Raw genomic sequence first — 14102 nt, 5'->3', positions numbered from 1 at the left:
GGGGGTGATAGTGAGGGAAGAGGGCGAGCGTGATGTAGGAGAGGGGGAGTCACGGAGGAGAGTGGGAGGGGGTGAGGAGGGGAAGCGAGTCTCGAGGGGAGGGGGGATGTAGGGGAGGGCGAAAAGGGGGAGAGGGTGGAGGGGAAAGAGCCCTCCGCCACCACCACGGCCGCCGTCTGCTTCGGCCGCCTCCCTCAGTCGCCCCCAGCTGGCAGAAGTGGAGGTACGTGTTGTGGTGTGTGGAACAGCGGCCGGCAGCAGTCAGAGAGTTAAGCCAACCACGCTTTGTTGTAGCCGAAAGCGCTCTTCCTGAGTTACCCCCGCTGTTCAGTGCACGTTCCCAGGACCTCCAGTTTGCCTCGTAGATTTTTATAACCTGTTGGTCCCCCCTTGCCAGTGTGATACGACGGTACTTTTGGGTCCTCCGGATATCCAGCGACAGCCTACGAATTGTGTCATCCACGCAGATCCAAGGTTTTCGTGCTCTTCCTCTTTTATAACCCCTCTGTGACTGTGCCAACTGTTGGATTCACTCCCTTTTCACATGTGCCCACACGTTCATGGCCGTCGTGCACCCAGTTGTTTCGTTGGAATGTTCCGGACGGTCTCCTCCCGCCAAGAGCTGTCCGTCTCCGTGCCTTGAAGAGTGAACGGTCCAGAGGAACCTGTGGAGTTATTCTGTTTTTTGTTGTTCAGTTGCGAGAGTTAGATCTGCAGGCGTTTAGCCGACAGTAACCTCGCAGTTCCGGTACCGAAAGCGAGAGGGTTGTGTTGCCTTGACCCTCGCTTCCTTCCGGATCGCTCCAAGGCGTCGCGGTTGTCTTCCCTTTTCGGGTTGACCTCTCGACGAAGCACGTTGCCGAGTGTTTGTGTGGGACCACCTGTGCCGGGAACGCGAGACGGCCGACACCGCACTCCCACCAGGTGAGTCTTGGCGCGGAGTGGTTGGTTCGACTCCCGCCCACGACATTCTTCTCCTTCCTTCGGAGACCTGCTCCTTGTCCGCATCCTCCCCGTTTCCACCTCGCGTTATCGTTCGGGTCCACACATCTGGAGTTCCGTCCTGCAGCCATAATTTCCTTACCCTGGTGCCATCGAAATATCACTGTGCCACGAGTTCACACGCTGTCGGTGTTGCGAGGTAGTTGATGCATGCTCTCTCGTTCTGTTCCATTCGAGTCACTAAAGTGTAATGCTTATAGTCACTCGCGCAATCCATCGTGCATGAAAAAAATGAGAATAGATATCATTGCCCTTTTGTGAATTCGTTGTTAATATTTTTCACGTAATAGAAAACAATTATTTGCGTCAAATTCAGTGCCTACCTTAGTAAACACTCAAATTCTTCGCGTGTTTCGTTGGTTTTCTTCGTGCGTGAATAGCCATCCTTCTTCTTCCTGTCGGTTCTCTAAGTTGAGATGGATAAAGAGAGTAGCATTCCGCAGAAATAGAGAGAGATTCCTCCTTTTTAGGAGGAAAGAGGCTATGTGAATCTCCAGGTTTGGATCTTATCTCCTCTTTTATTATGGTGCGTCATATTTTTGTATCTTATGTTTGCCGTCGCTATCTCTTTCGGCGCTATCAAGGACTACTTTTCGGTCGACGCTTGCACCACCTTGCTTTCATGCATTGTGTGAATTGCTTTATCGGTTTGTATTTTTTATTTTAATTCCACGTTTGGTTTTTGAGTTCTGAGACGTTGATTACAAATCAGATGGAATTGGAACGATAACATTAAGATTCATTTACGTCTGATTAATTTTTTTTTCACCGAAAAATAATTTTGAATGTAATTTATGTGTCAGAAATCAGGCCTTACTGGAATTGAAGAGGGAGGGGTGTAGGTGGGAGACTGGCGAAGTGATTCGCAAAGTCCTCCATGTAAACCTGCCTCAAACAATAGATACCTTTGCTAATAATCATCCCGTTTATACTACGGGATTATAGTGCTGAATAAGGGACGTCTTTAGTAAACAGAGTACTGTACCTTTTTGTTATATACGCATCAGGCTATTTTAAGTGAACCATTAGAGAGACGCGATAGGAAATGGTCCTGTGTAAAGTGTTTTTATCCTGACGCTTGCATATCAGAAACTTCTTTTATCATTCTCGCTAAAAATTAAGTCCACGAAGATGCATTTCGGCGACTTGTTGCCTCTGCCGCAGGGATTTTTTCAATAGCGAATGCACCACCCTTCGACCCTTCTCTACGCGCCGCGGATCTTCTCTCGCAATTGCTCCCTCGTAGCTGGAAAGGGAGGTTAAGAATTATGGAGAAGAGATGTGGCCACACACTGAAGATGGTCGGGAAAGAGTAAAAAGAGTCGACGAGAGAGAGACATGCGGTAAAAACTTTTAGTTTCCCGCCTGGCGTGGGCACGTCCCACGGAGCGTTGTCCTCCTCACCGATGCGGTCTGTTGCTGTGGTCGTGCGAGTGCGGTAGAGGTTCCTGGAAGGCCCGCTCCTCGACAAGCGACGGGGGTCGACCACTCGGCTTCTCAGGCGAAAGGACCACTCCGCGCAACATACTTCGAAGTTCTCACATCAGTGGCGTAGTTTCCAATTGTCGACGGAAGTATTGAATTATCTAACTTACGACGCAATTTTGTTGCCTTGACCAACAAAAGTTTCGGCAACTGGTGCCACTATCAAGGCACCACATTACCGAAATCTTTTTCGAGCGAGAAATTATGTGTGTGTGAGGAAAGTTGTCACTGGTTTTTCATTTTTGATTTGTACACAACGACGTTCCTTGAAGTTAAGCATGTTACGCTCATGCATTTTCTAGCGGTAGTTTTGGACTTGGTGGTACCACTGATTTAGATCCAGTGAGTCACATCAGAAGGCAGCCTAATTGTTTTTTTTTTTTTATCTCGGAAACTTTAGTTTTTACTTGAATAAGTGGTAATTTTTATTTTCGTGTCGATTCGTGGGTACAGGATAAGGCAGTTCCATTTGCCCTTATATTTTGTTTTCCTTCTGCTTCGTTTGAATTTTTCATCCAATTCGCTGCTTTGAGTGAAACTGAGAGCTGATACCTCTAAAAATTTGAAATTCTGCTATCCCATTGCATGAAGCCTTACGTTGAGTGCAGGCTATTTTTCTCTTTGGCTTCTGTAATTGTGAAGTTCCTCGGTCTCCAAGTTTAATAACAAAAATATAGCCAACCACTTCAGGTGTGATATAATGGAAGTTTGACGTGATGAAATAACAAAAATATTTGTATATTTCTTAACACTCTGTAAGGGCATTATTGAATACTTTATACGCTGATGTTTGGACGAACTCCAGGCATTGAATGCCCTGTTTCTCCAATTACCGTTGACTCTGCCACCAATTCACCCTCTTTTCCATCCAACGGATGTATTGAAAGAACATGCAGACTCCTCATCGAGGTGTCACTACCCGCGTCTGGTCTGTGAGCACGCTTCAAAATGCCCTGCATCTTTTTTTTCGCAACTCATATGTCTGCCTCTCCCTACGCTTCTAACCCTTCCAGCCAGACAGCCTCCATTTCCCTCCGTTCGTTTTCCCCTAGAAATGAGTATTTCCACCCCTTTGGGAGTCGCGTCGTGAGTCTGGCCGGGAACGGAAGTTGTTTTCTTTCTTTTTCGCCTTTTCTAAGCGTCGCGCGCCAAACCAAAATAGCGACAGGGGACGAGCGAATTGCGAGAATGAGTGTGCGTCAAGAAATTTTTCGGGGAGCAGCAGCGGCAGCAGCGTTTTCGTGGCTCTTTTTGAGTCCGTTGGTCGGTTGGTAACCGTGCGATGGGGAGAGAAGGAAGGGCAACTCAGCGGAACCGTCTCGCACGGATTGCGCTCCTAAGCATACGCTTACGCGGCGTCGCTGATACATTTTTCACTCGGGTGTCTTTATCTTCTTCCGCGCTTATCTTTCTTTCCTCCTTCTTCTTCATGACCACTTGCCGAGGCCGTCCGCTCTCTCCTCCCCTCGTTCCTCCGCCGTACCTCGGCCAAATCTCTTCAGGGCCTTCCGAGAAGCGAGTATATCTTTCTCTGCCGGTGGAATGCACGATAACAGGTGGAAATATGGATAGTGGTGTAGATATATGATTTTATTCATTAAATGTTAATTTTTAATTGATTACAACAGGTTTGAGTATAGTTTTTAAGAAAAATATTCAATAAACTTCTCAGTTTTCAAGTAAAAAAATAAGGCTAGCATGGTTCAATGGTCATTTCCGTACCCATCCTTGGGATGGCTAATTATCAATGTATCAGCGTCATACTTTATACAGGTATGTAGTCTATGAATTGATAATTTAACCAAGCAATTATTTGTAAACAAAATCACATTCGATAACCCTTCTGCGCTGAGCCACCCACCCCATTCACTTGACATTTGTTGCATGAAGTTCCTCTTTTATTCTAGCTCCTTGTGATGCTACAAACTTCCTATTACATTCCTCCATTTAAACGCCCCGAAGATATATTTCTTCCTCTCTCTTCATGGTTAACGTAACATTACCTTTCTATTTCATCCCATTCTCAGTCTCTTATACGGCATCCCGCTAATGTTTGTCGTTATCACGTGCACTCACAACCACGCAATTACGTTCGCCTGGCATTGAGAGCCGTGTGCACAACTTCGAAGGAAGGGGTGGAAAAGCGACCACACCGTCGTTAATTTTGCGGAATCACCGGCGAAGTTCAATAAATTATCCCAGTGTGCATAACCCCGAGGCCTACCTTCCCGTAACGATGCTACGAGGGGATTGTGTTGCCACTTTTGAAACGATTACTTAACGTGAAATTATTGCAGTTTGGTACGTTTAATTGAGGAAATATAATCGAGTATGGCTCTGCTCCAAAAAGAATGCCACGTATGTTTTGTGCATTTAACTTTGTGTGGGGAAATTTTTCACAATAATTTGAAACCATTGAATCCATCCTTCACTGAATGTTATTATTTTCCTTCAAAATTGAATCATTATCCATTGTTGTGAAACTCTGCGAAACCCGGCAACATGTATGCTACTTGAGAAGAAATGTTCAGAAAAATAAAGACGACAAATGAAGTTGGTTCTCAGTGAGAAATCAGGAATAGCGCTGTGGCAAGGTGGCCATCAATATTATTTCGTAAGGTACTTGTAATGGTGGTTATCATGTAAAATTATGTTCATCACTTCGTTTCATCATTTTCCCGGAGTGCCTCGCATCCCTTAGCTTATACCCACACTCATCGCTCGTGATTGGCCGATCTTTATTTACAGGCATTGCGCTATGGAGTAGATATTTTCGGTTTCGCGAGCCTCCGTCCCATTTGCAGAGGCTCAATCAACGCGTGGCTTACAGATCGCTAGATTGTCGTCCCTCCCACGCCGTTTCTAAATCGGCCGTCCGCGCATGACCGAGAGACGGAGGGAGTGATCCCTTGGTCTGCTAACCGCCTGATCTACGCTAAGCAATATCTGATGTTGATTAGCACTTTGATTTCTTCTGACATTGAAGAAATGCGTGCATTATATTATCACATTCTATCATTTGAGCGAATTTTACTATCGATACGAATGAAATCCCTTTTGAAATATCTTTCCCTTCCTTAAAGTTTCGTGAAAACGACATTTTCATATTGGTAGACCCAATTGATTAATGAACAGTTAATTAATGCACTGTTAGTAAATGATAGGCATAAAACACGTGTTCTGTTAGGAATAACCTGCAAATGAGAAGAATCCTGTAACCTCACTCCGTCGACCATGTGCTGATTTGACAGCAATAACGTCGATGTTCCTCGATACAAGTTAACCTACGCTTTCAAACTAAACATCACCGGTGTCATTTAAGGCATAATTTTATACTCTTTGTGAGAGTAGTGAGTAACATATCATATGGTTTTTGGAAAGAGTTTTTGCCTCTCAAAACTGGTTCTATTGGAATATTTTGGAGGGCGAAGGCAAAATTCTCGCGTGAAGATAAGTCTCTCAGACAACCGAGAATTTTTAAATATCGATTTTGTCGTAAAATTCGAGAAAGCTGCGTGTTCATCTGGAACCCTTTTATCAGCCTAATGCTAAACTTCTAACGTTGAAATCGCTCCATCGGATCCCCTTACAAGGCGTTGAAATATTGTGCTGTATGTGGGTCAGCGAGTTTTCGTTGCCCGTTGGCTAGATGTGACAGCGCATTTTCGGCATCTTTTCTATTTCACGGCGGCTCGCCTTTTCATCTGGTTTAATTTTGACGCTATAACATTTTTCAGACTGTAAAAATGTACGTTTTTACCGTGCATGATGTATTTACTATGCAAAAGAAATTTTCTAACTGCTTTATTATCTTACATTCCACCAATGGCTTTTCAAATTCTTTTGGCACACTCTCGTCCTGCCACGGGAGCTGTCTTGGATGAGGTTACAAGGTTGTTTTTGTTTCACAATTTTTTCAGCGATGGCCTCACAGTTGAGATTTAACCCTACAGCATGCCATGATCGCCCTAATTTTATTTTCCATGTATTCCTCTCATTCAGGGGAAATAAAATACCAAGCATATCCCATTAACTTGCATTCATTAGTCCAGACTGAGGGAGAGTGCGAGAGTGCCTTATGGTACGGCACAACGGTGGCGCGGGGAAATGTCTCGTCTGCCAGGCATCGCATAGGGTACATGCATGTATATTTCTGTACTCTATATGATACACAATATATTTTTTCTTGATATTCCTCGATGAGGTATTTACCATAAATATTACCCCGGTTGGAAAAAAGACGCGGTATAAAAGACAGTAAAAAAGGAGATTTTCGGTGGCTCAACCACCTTCCTGAGAGTTAGGAACAAGAGTCTACATGTTCGAATTTCTCCCTCACGTTGCGGACTCGTGTTTCCGCGCCGGCGCCTGTATTCTTTTCACCCCTCTCTCACCGCTTTTTTTCGCGCGACCACGGGAGCGAGTAAGCTCGACTGCCTGCTACCCTTTCCTTCTCTCCCCTCCTGTCTCCTCCTTCCATCTCTCCGGTCACTCACTCTTTCGAGATCCCACGTCGAAGGGCCGTCGGGGTCCGCCGCGCGTGTCCTCCCCTTCCTCAAGGCCGCTCCGAACGGGGGTGGGAAAACGTCAAATTAACGTTATCAAAGACTAGTCATTAGTTACCATCGCCTCGCTGGCTATTGGCGAGTTCACAGGACTATCGAGGCGTAAAGCCATATGCCAAAGTACACTACAGATTGATTGCATTTCGTCTTATTGGTGAAGTCGCGTAGTATTTGTCGGTCGTTAACCAGCACTTTGGGCTCACGTAAGGGATTGCTGCTGGTTTACGAGGGATGGGATAAAGGAATCCTACCTCAACACTGTATAATTTAGTCATAATTATGATTACAGACGAATGTTACTGGATCCATTTACTAGTTTTGTCGTTATTTTTTCAAGAAATAAGAAAAAAAGACTACAAAGCTGGATGTTTTTTTCATGAGCGTTATCAAATTGTATAGTATATACCAGATTCCGTTTTATTGTCCTGAGTGAATGTTTCCTTTAACCTTTTTCTTCAGTCTTTACCCGCGTCAATATTTCTCTTTAATGTCCTGTTATCCAGCCTTAACTTCCCACAGCCCAACTTCTAACATATATTTCGATTTCAGTTCCTGGTCCACTTTATTTTTCGATCCACCGGCTTGTCCGTTGCGTGCACGAGGCAATAAATCGTCGGGTCGAAAGCGAAAAGATAACGAAATGTTCTCAAGTTCCCTGCATTTTTCATCACAACTCCCCTCTATCTCTGCTCCCACCTCCCATGGATGACTCCGGATGTCTTCTTGCCAATTAAATCCCTCTACTCGCCCCCCCCCACTCACTTTTATACTCAAACCACCTCCTTTTCCCATTCCTCCACTCTTTTTGATCTTCGCTTTTTTTGCCTCTCCCTCTCTATCTCCCTCTCTCTCTCTCGGCCCATTCACACGTACTCCCGCTCATGTGCATCCCTTCCTCCTCGTTCCCCCATCCGATATCCCCCGTTAGAAATTCCTCCACTTTTACATCCCATCTCCTCAGCGGCAGAGAGAGAGAGAGAGAGAGAGGGAATCACCGCATGCACCAATGTTATTGCCATTACATTCGGGACGGGTGTAGGGAATCGCTCGTTGCCGAGTGGTTCTTCCTATTCAATGCTGCCTTTCACGCCTAAGAAGTGAAGCGGGTTCCCCTTTCACACCTACCTTCATTATCCTCTCCTCCCCAGCACTGATAACTCACATTTCCCTTTCCGGGTTCTCATTTTTTTGTGCTTCATCTTCTTTTCTATACCTTCGTTGGTTTTATCACTCTCACTTGTTAGCTTAAATATGCCTATCTTTGAAGCCGTTGATGAAGTTAATTATTAGATTCCTAATTAAATAGCTATGAAGTATAAGAGTCTTCTCGAGAATAATCTAATTTTTCACATTTTTATTTATCATTTGAAACTATGCTATAGCGGATATTCTTTTTCATCCCACAATAGATTTGAGGGAGACGATATGGCTGACGCATATCTTTTTTCCGTCTTTGTCTGATAGCTGACCTAGGTACGAGTGTATACTTTTATTCTCTCCTGAAATCTATCGGAGTTAACAGACGTTGTGCTCAGTAATCTTTTTCCGTATTCAAAATGTAAACTTGATGATCGTAATTTTTTCGACGCACGTTCACCATTTTGAATTCTATCTGCGATTCCAATCAATTATTTACTTAGTATTCTCTTATTTGCATGAAATTTCCTTGAGGTGAGTCCAGTATCAGTAGGATAATTCCGCCTATGCGTTCTACGAGCTTCGTTTAGGACTGGAAGGATGCGAGAAAAATAGGATAACAAAAATCCTCTAGAGAAAGTGCAACGGTAGCCTTGGGACGTGCCAATTATTCGCTCGCTTCCATTAAAATTTCCGTGAATTGAAGCCCGAGCGAGTAGAATAATGCTCACGATAAACATTAAACTCTCTCGGAGTGCACCTATTAACACGCAGCCTAAGTACCCGAGGCTTCTGGTGTTAGCAGTTACCCCCCGGGAAATGAGACTGGATGGTGGCGTGAAAAGAGAAATTTCGTGCACGCTGCATTTCGGGGTTCTTTTCCGTAAGTTTGGTGAAGGTTCTCCTATTTTTTTTACGACATACAGTGGCGGTAAGGTGCTGCACTATATTATAACGGTCTCTCTCACTCTCTGTGTTTGTCTTTTCCCGCTTCCCTCTTCCCTCATTCGTGAGGAGACGGGTCGCTTGAAAGAGCCCGTCGCTTCGGAATGGATTTTACGCCAACGAGGATTGCATGAACCATGTTTGGAGACAAGCGAGGAGAGAACTTTATGAGCGGGACAATGTCTCATCCTTTTCTTTTCCCGCCTTTCAGGCTTTCCTTAATAATTTCCCCGCTTTGGCTCACCCGCTGAGACTCTCGGTGGCACGCATACCTTTCGTCCCTCTCGACGGAAACCTTTCGGCGTGACACTTTTAGGACCTCGAAAATGAACTAGGTTAGGTGGTCGACGGAGTTTCATGGAGTTAGTGGGTGATCCTAGGAAAACCGAATGTTTTTTTTATATTTTGAATAGGTAAATAGCCTATTTCCTCACTAGGATTGCTTGCATAAGAATCGGAAGCAACGGCAGGAAACGAAAGAAGGGGACTTCGAACGCCTTTTACCGCCCAAATCATCACGGATTTGACGGCTAGATGTTGTTTTTGGGACCATGCCCGTGCATATTTTGTAAACAAGAGTGCATCTTTTTTCCGTGGTACTATTGACGGACGAGCGATAACGAGCAAATATTGCGCCATTGACCTCCATACGATGCGAGCGGGAGAATAGGGACGTGGGACTTGAAGTGATTGAACAGGTCCTCGATTCCGGCAATGCAATTCCCCGTCCACTATGCAGCGGATAGGTATTCTCACAAAAGATCGGAGTCAATCCGAGCAGTGATTCATTAATCATTTCAGTGTCTGTCTGCGAGGCCCTTTAATTTTCCATGCCTCATTCGCTTTGTTAGATCCGGTTGATAACCCTTCTATCAACGTCGTTGATCTGCTATTGTCGGAGAGATATTTCGGGCGAGGTAACCCACAACATCATTTCGTGGATCGCCGGTTTAATTTTCTGTTGACTTTAAATTCAAATGGGATGCATGAATTCAGCACCATTTATAGATGATTTACTTTTCTGGAATTAGTTTTTTGATAATTAGTTAACTCATAACGTCGAATGACGTTCCTCTTAGGAGTAATGTCGTTGAGTAGTTCGAATTTTCTAAATTATATAATAGCTGGAGTTATTAATCACCTGATGCTATATACATTTATTACATAATATTTATTCTGCTCCTTTGTCGTATCTAACTGCCGATTGGTATCATTTGAGCCGCTTCATCCGTGCTGATCGGTCTTGCTCTGCCACCTTAAGGTCTTCGTACCTTTCAGTCGTTAAACTAGTACATCAACACCATTTTACTGAAAATAATATTTGCTTATTTTCTGAAGGTGTAGGCATCAATAAATTTTGTTTGAAGAGTGTATAAATCGTTATCTGGGAGACAATAGGCAAGAGTAAATAGTGATACTGATGCGCTGTCTTCCTTGTAAACAGCCATAATCGGATTTTTACTAATAGTATTACCATTTCAGCCGTGGGTGAGATGTTAATGGAGCGATAGAGGAAAGAATTACTATGACTGGCCTCTAAAATGAGAGGGAGTTGGTACACGTGTTATGTATGTATATCTTTTCCATTGAGTGGAAAGCTGGGAGGCGTGTTGTAGTCAAGCCAAAAGTGTACCGGCTTTAACACCTCGTTTAAAGGGGCGAAAGATGCTTGTATTTATGATGACTTGCACGTTGATGCTGCGCGTGAACCACTCCGCGCGGAGGAGGAGCTAGCAGCAGGTAGGTAGGTATCTTTGTTCCATTTAGCCTACCAACCGCTGCATATTCGCTAGGTGCGGCGCGCATGTGCATTTTTTCGCCCGCGAGTCGCGAAAACCTTTTAGGCGTTGTCACTTGGGTGTAGTGAGCGCGAGTTAGAGACCCGGAGGAACGCGCGGACATAAATTATCCCGCACACACCCGAACGAGCGCGATTACTTATTCCAGGCGGCGATTGCATAGCGAGGCATTTGAGGCACGCTTCGAGCCGGAGAGACCACGGGCGCCACCCTTCTTGCAGTCGACAGGTCTCCCAACCTATTCGCGGGACGAGATGTCGTGAGATAATGAAGGAATCCAGCCCTCACACCTGGAATAAATCTGTGGGAAAACATTCGGTCCCGCTTCGTCTCTCGCCTCCCTATTGCTATTGCTAGACTACACGTACCTTCGTGCTTCGAGGTCCCGTCTATGAACTGTGCATTTTTATTTATTTCCATATCACCGAAAACGGCACGCATTGACCTTTTTCATTTGGCTTTATTGAAAATTTCAACAATTACACATGCACGAACAACCATGCTATGGATCGGGGCAACCTACCCAGGCGGGACTCGAATCCGCGACCACTTTTTTGGCAGGCGAGACCGGCGCTATTTTTACCGGACCACTGTTCAGTTGGAACTCTCACAATCAGTCAGTATGGGTGAGCTACGGAATTGCCGTGAGCTTCGGTGATTGTCAACTTTTATGAGCAATATTCTGGGAATTAGTATCATTTCCTCTCAATTTTATATAAAAAATTTGATACCATTCATAATTTTGGATCGGATTTGTGCGGTGCTTATAATATTGACTCTCCATTCTGAAGGACCAGTTTCTGATCCTGGTGGTGGCGGAGATGTTAATCTTCTTGCTCCAGCACAACACTCCCAGATACGACAAGTCTCTTACGGGGATAAGTGAGAACAGCTGTAGTATTAAAGGAAGGAAAATGTGGAAGAAGTATTGTTGATATGAAATAGCGTAGAAGCAAGGCACTTAGAAACAAGGCAGGTAGAAATTATGGTGAGAGATGTTTTTTTTATGAGGACGGGTAAGTCTAAGGAAATTTTATTCAGTATTACATGAAGTGGTATTTCATAAGAAGCTTATTCCTCTTCCAATAGAACGACTGGGGGAGAGGTGAAGGAGATCTGCCTTCGAAGGGCAAGAGTCTCCGTCCTCTGCGCCCGCTCTTTGGAGAAGCGCCAAAACGGCCGCCGGTCGAACCAACGACGACAAGTGAGAGTGAGCGCGCGGCGGTCGTGAGGCTCCGGCAGGAGCGGAGGAATCCGGCCTCCCCACTCCTCCTTCCCCTTTGGCCAGACCGCCTCCTCTCCACCCCTTCCTCCGCAGCAGAACCCATACCAAAAGCCTCCTCGGCCACCACCTCAACCTCCCTCGAAAAAAGAACTTTCACACTTATAACGGTATCAATTCAGCCTCCCTGAAAAAAGGCTGAAGGAAAAAAAGAGGCACATCAACAACAATCACACGCTCGTCTCCCGGAGACTGAGTGAGTGGTGATGCCGGTGGTGCGTGTACGTCGGTTCCTGCGATTCTTTCCCGAATGATTTGAGAGGTCGGCGATAGTGAAGTCTGCGAAATAAAAATCGAATACCTTTCTTCATCACTCCTCGGCCTCCAATACGAGTGCTCTTTGGGGGTTAGTGAGTATGATGTGCGGTTATTCTGGCGCCGTCTATAAACGGAGTGGTAAATAACTTCACATGTTTTGGAAGCGATTGCAGAATTTTTTGAAAGGGATGCTGAAAGTTCTCTGGTTACATTGAGACATTAGACTTGTTCTCAAATCCGCAATGCAATGTTTATAATGTTCCTCCTACCGACTTGCTTCTTTCCCGTCAGGGATTAAAAACCATGAACTTCGGGCCGCGACACCGATATGTCATTGGTTTAGTTCATAGGCTGAGCTTGTATTTTTCCTCCTCTAATTCATATTCCAATTGCATCATGTACTTGCTTTCCTCACGTTGTTTATCTTATCGAGTTGAGTGCACAGTTAATCCGATCTCCACTGTCCAGATCCCATCTTGTGAATAAAAAATTTTTATTTCGAATATTCATTATCACCATTGTAATTTTATCTTTTTGCTCAGGCGACTCGGAGCTTAATCAGCTGACTTAGAGTCAGTCACCTACAGTCGGACCAGAGTGATCTTTTATTACCTTTCCATAGCTGGTTTTTATATTGATTTTAAATATTTTCGCTATGTCCCTATGAAATTAAATACTACACATATAGAGAAATTAAGACTAAGCTCGAAGCAGTAAGTTTAGGTTAAATTGTACAAATTGTGATGAATATTTTATTCTTGAAGTCTCCTTGATAATTTTTCATTAGCACCTATCGGCCATCATTCTTAAGGCAAGCTCAATCAAGATATAGAATTCATTTCAGTACCAGGCATTGAAAGTCACAAGATTCCCCATACGCGAAACCACTGTATTCTATTTTCTCACGGGAAGTCGAGACAATCCTAACATTTTTCCTTTCCCTTCATCTGCATCCATTATGGTGCTTACATATATACTTTCTTGGCATTTCGCTTTCGCACCGAATCCCAACGGCCTCCCTCCTCATTAAATCCCCCGAGGAATTAAAACTATACTGAATCGAGGAAAAAAATAAAATCTCGCACTGAGGGAAACTGTACAGAGACATAGGTATCACACAACCTTGTCCCGGAGATCCCGCGTTCGAGACGAGGTGGGGTCGTAAAGTTCGCCCACACGCAAAAGAAAAAAAACCGAAAGGATTGGGCAAGGTGGTGCGGCGAATGGGGTTTTGTTCTCTGTGAGAGAGCACTAGGTGGTGGTCCCATGGAATACTGCAACGGCGGGCGTCAGATAAGGAAGAGAAATGTGTTTATGTTTGCGGGTGTATATACGTCCGCATTGTGTTTAATGGCCAATGATCTCACGCGAGAGTGTAACCTTCTCCCGCCACGCGGCTCGGTTCCGCTCTGAAGATCGTGTGACAAATGAAGATCGTTTTTATAATGGAACGGAGGGTGGTTTCCCAAAGGGTTCAAGGATGGATTTGTTAAGGCCACGTATGCAAGTGCGCCGAGTATGCTGGCTGACCGCGCCTTCGGCCAGGATGACAGATGAACAGTAAGAAGTCGGATGAGGGTCGAATCAGCCCCTTTCGCCCAGCATGAACCAGCGCCATCTGAGGAAAAC

General features: G+C 44.8%; 1 protein-coding gene across 3 annotated transcripts in view; it reads left to right on the top strand.

The window, feature by feature from the left end:
- The window catches only part of LOC124162954 (puratrophin-1), a 1076650-nt gene that overhangs the window by 544279 nt on the left and 518269 nt on the right, over positions 1–14102 (top strand). The window contains exon 1 of one of the 3 annotated variants that reach the window (XM_046539745.1): positions 793–924. The exons of the other annotated variants lie outside the window; for them this stretch is intronic. The gene's annotated coding sequence lies outside the window, so the exon portion shown is untranslated. Of the gene's footprint in view, positions 1–792; positions 925–14102 lie in introns of those variants that run through there. 3 annotated transcript variants of the gene reach the window in all.

The sequence above is a fragment of the Ischnura elegans genome, chromosome 1 (genome assembly GCF_921293095.1).
Source record: "Ischnura elegans chromosome 1, ioIscEleg1.1, whole genome shotgun sequence".
In the NCBI taxonomy this organism is placed as follows: Eukaryota; Metazoa; Arthropoda; class Insecta; order Odonata; family Coenagrionidae; genus Ischnura; species Ischnura elegans.
This window is presented reverse-complemented; position numbering and strand designations above follow the sequence as displayed.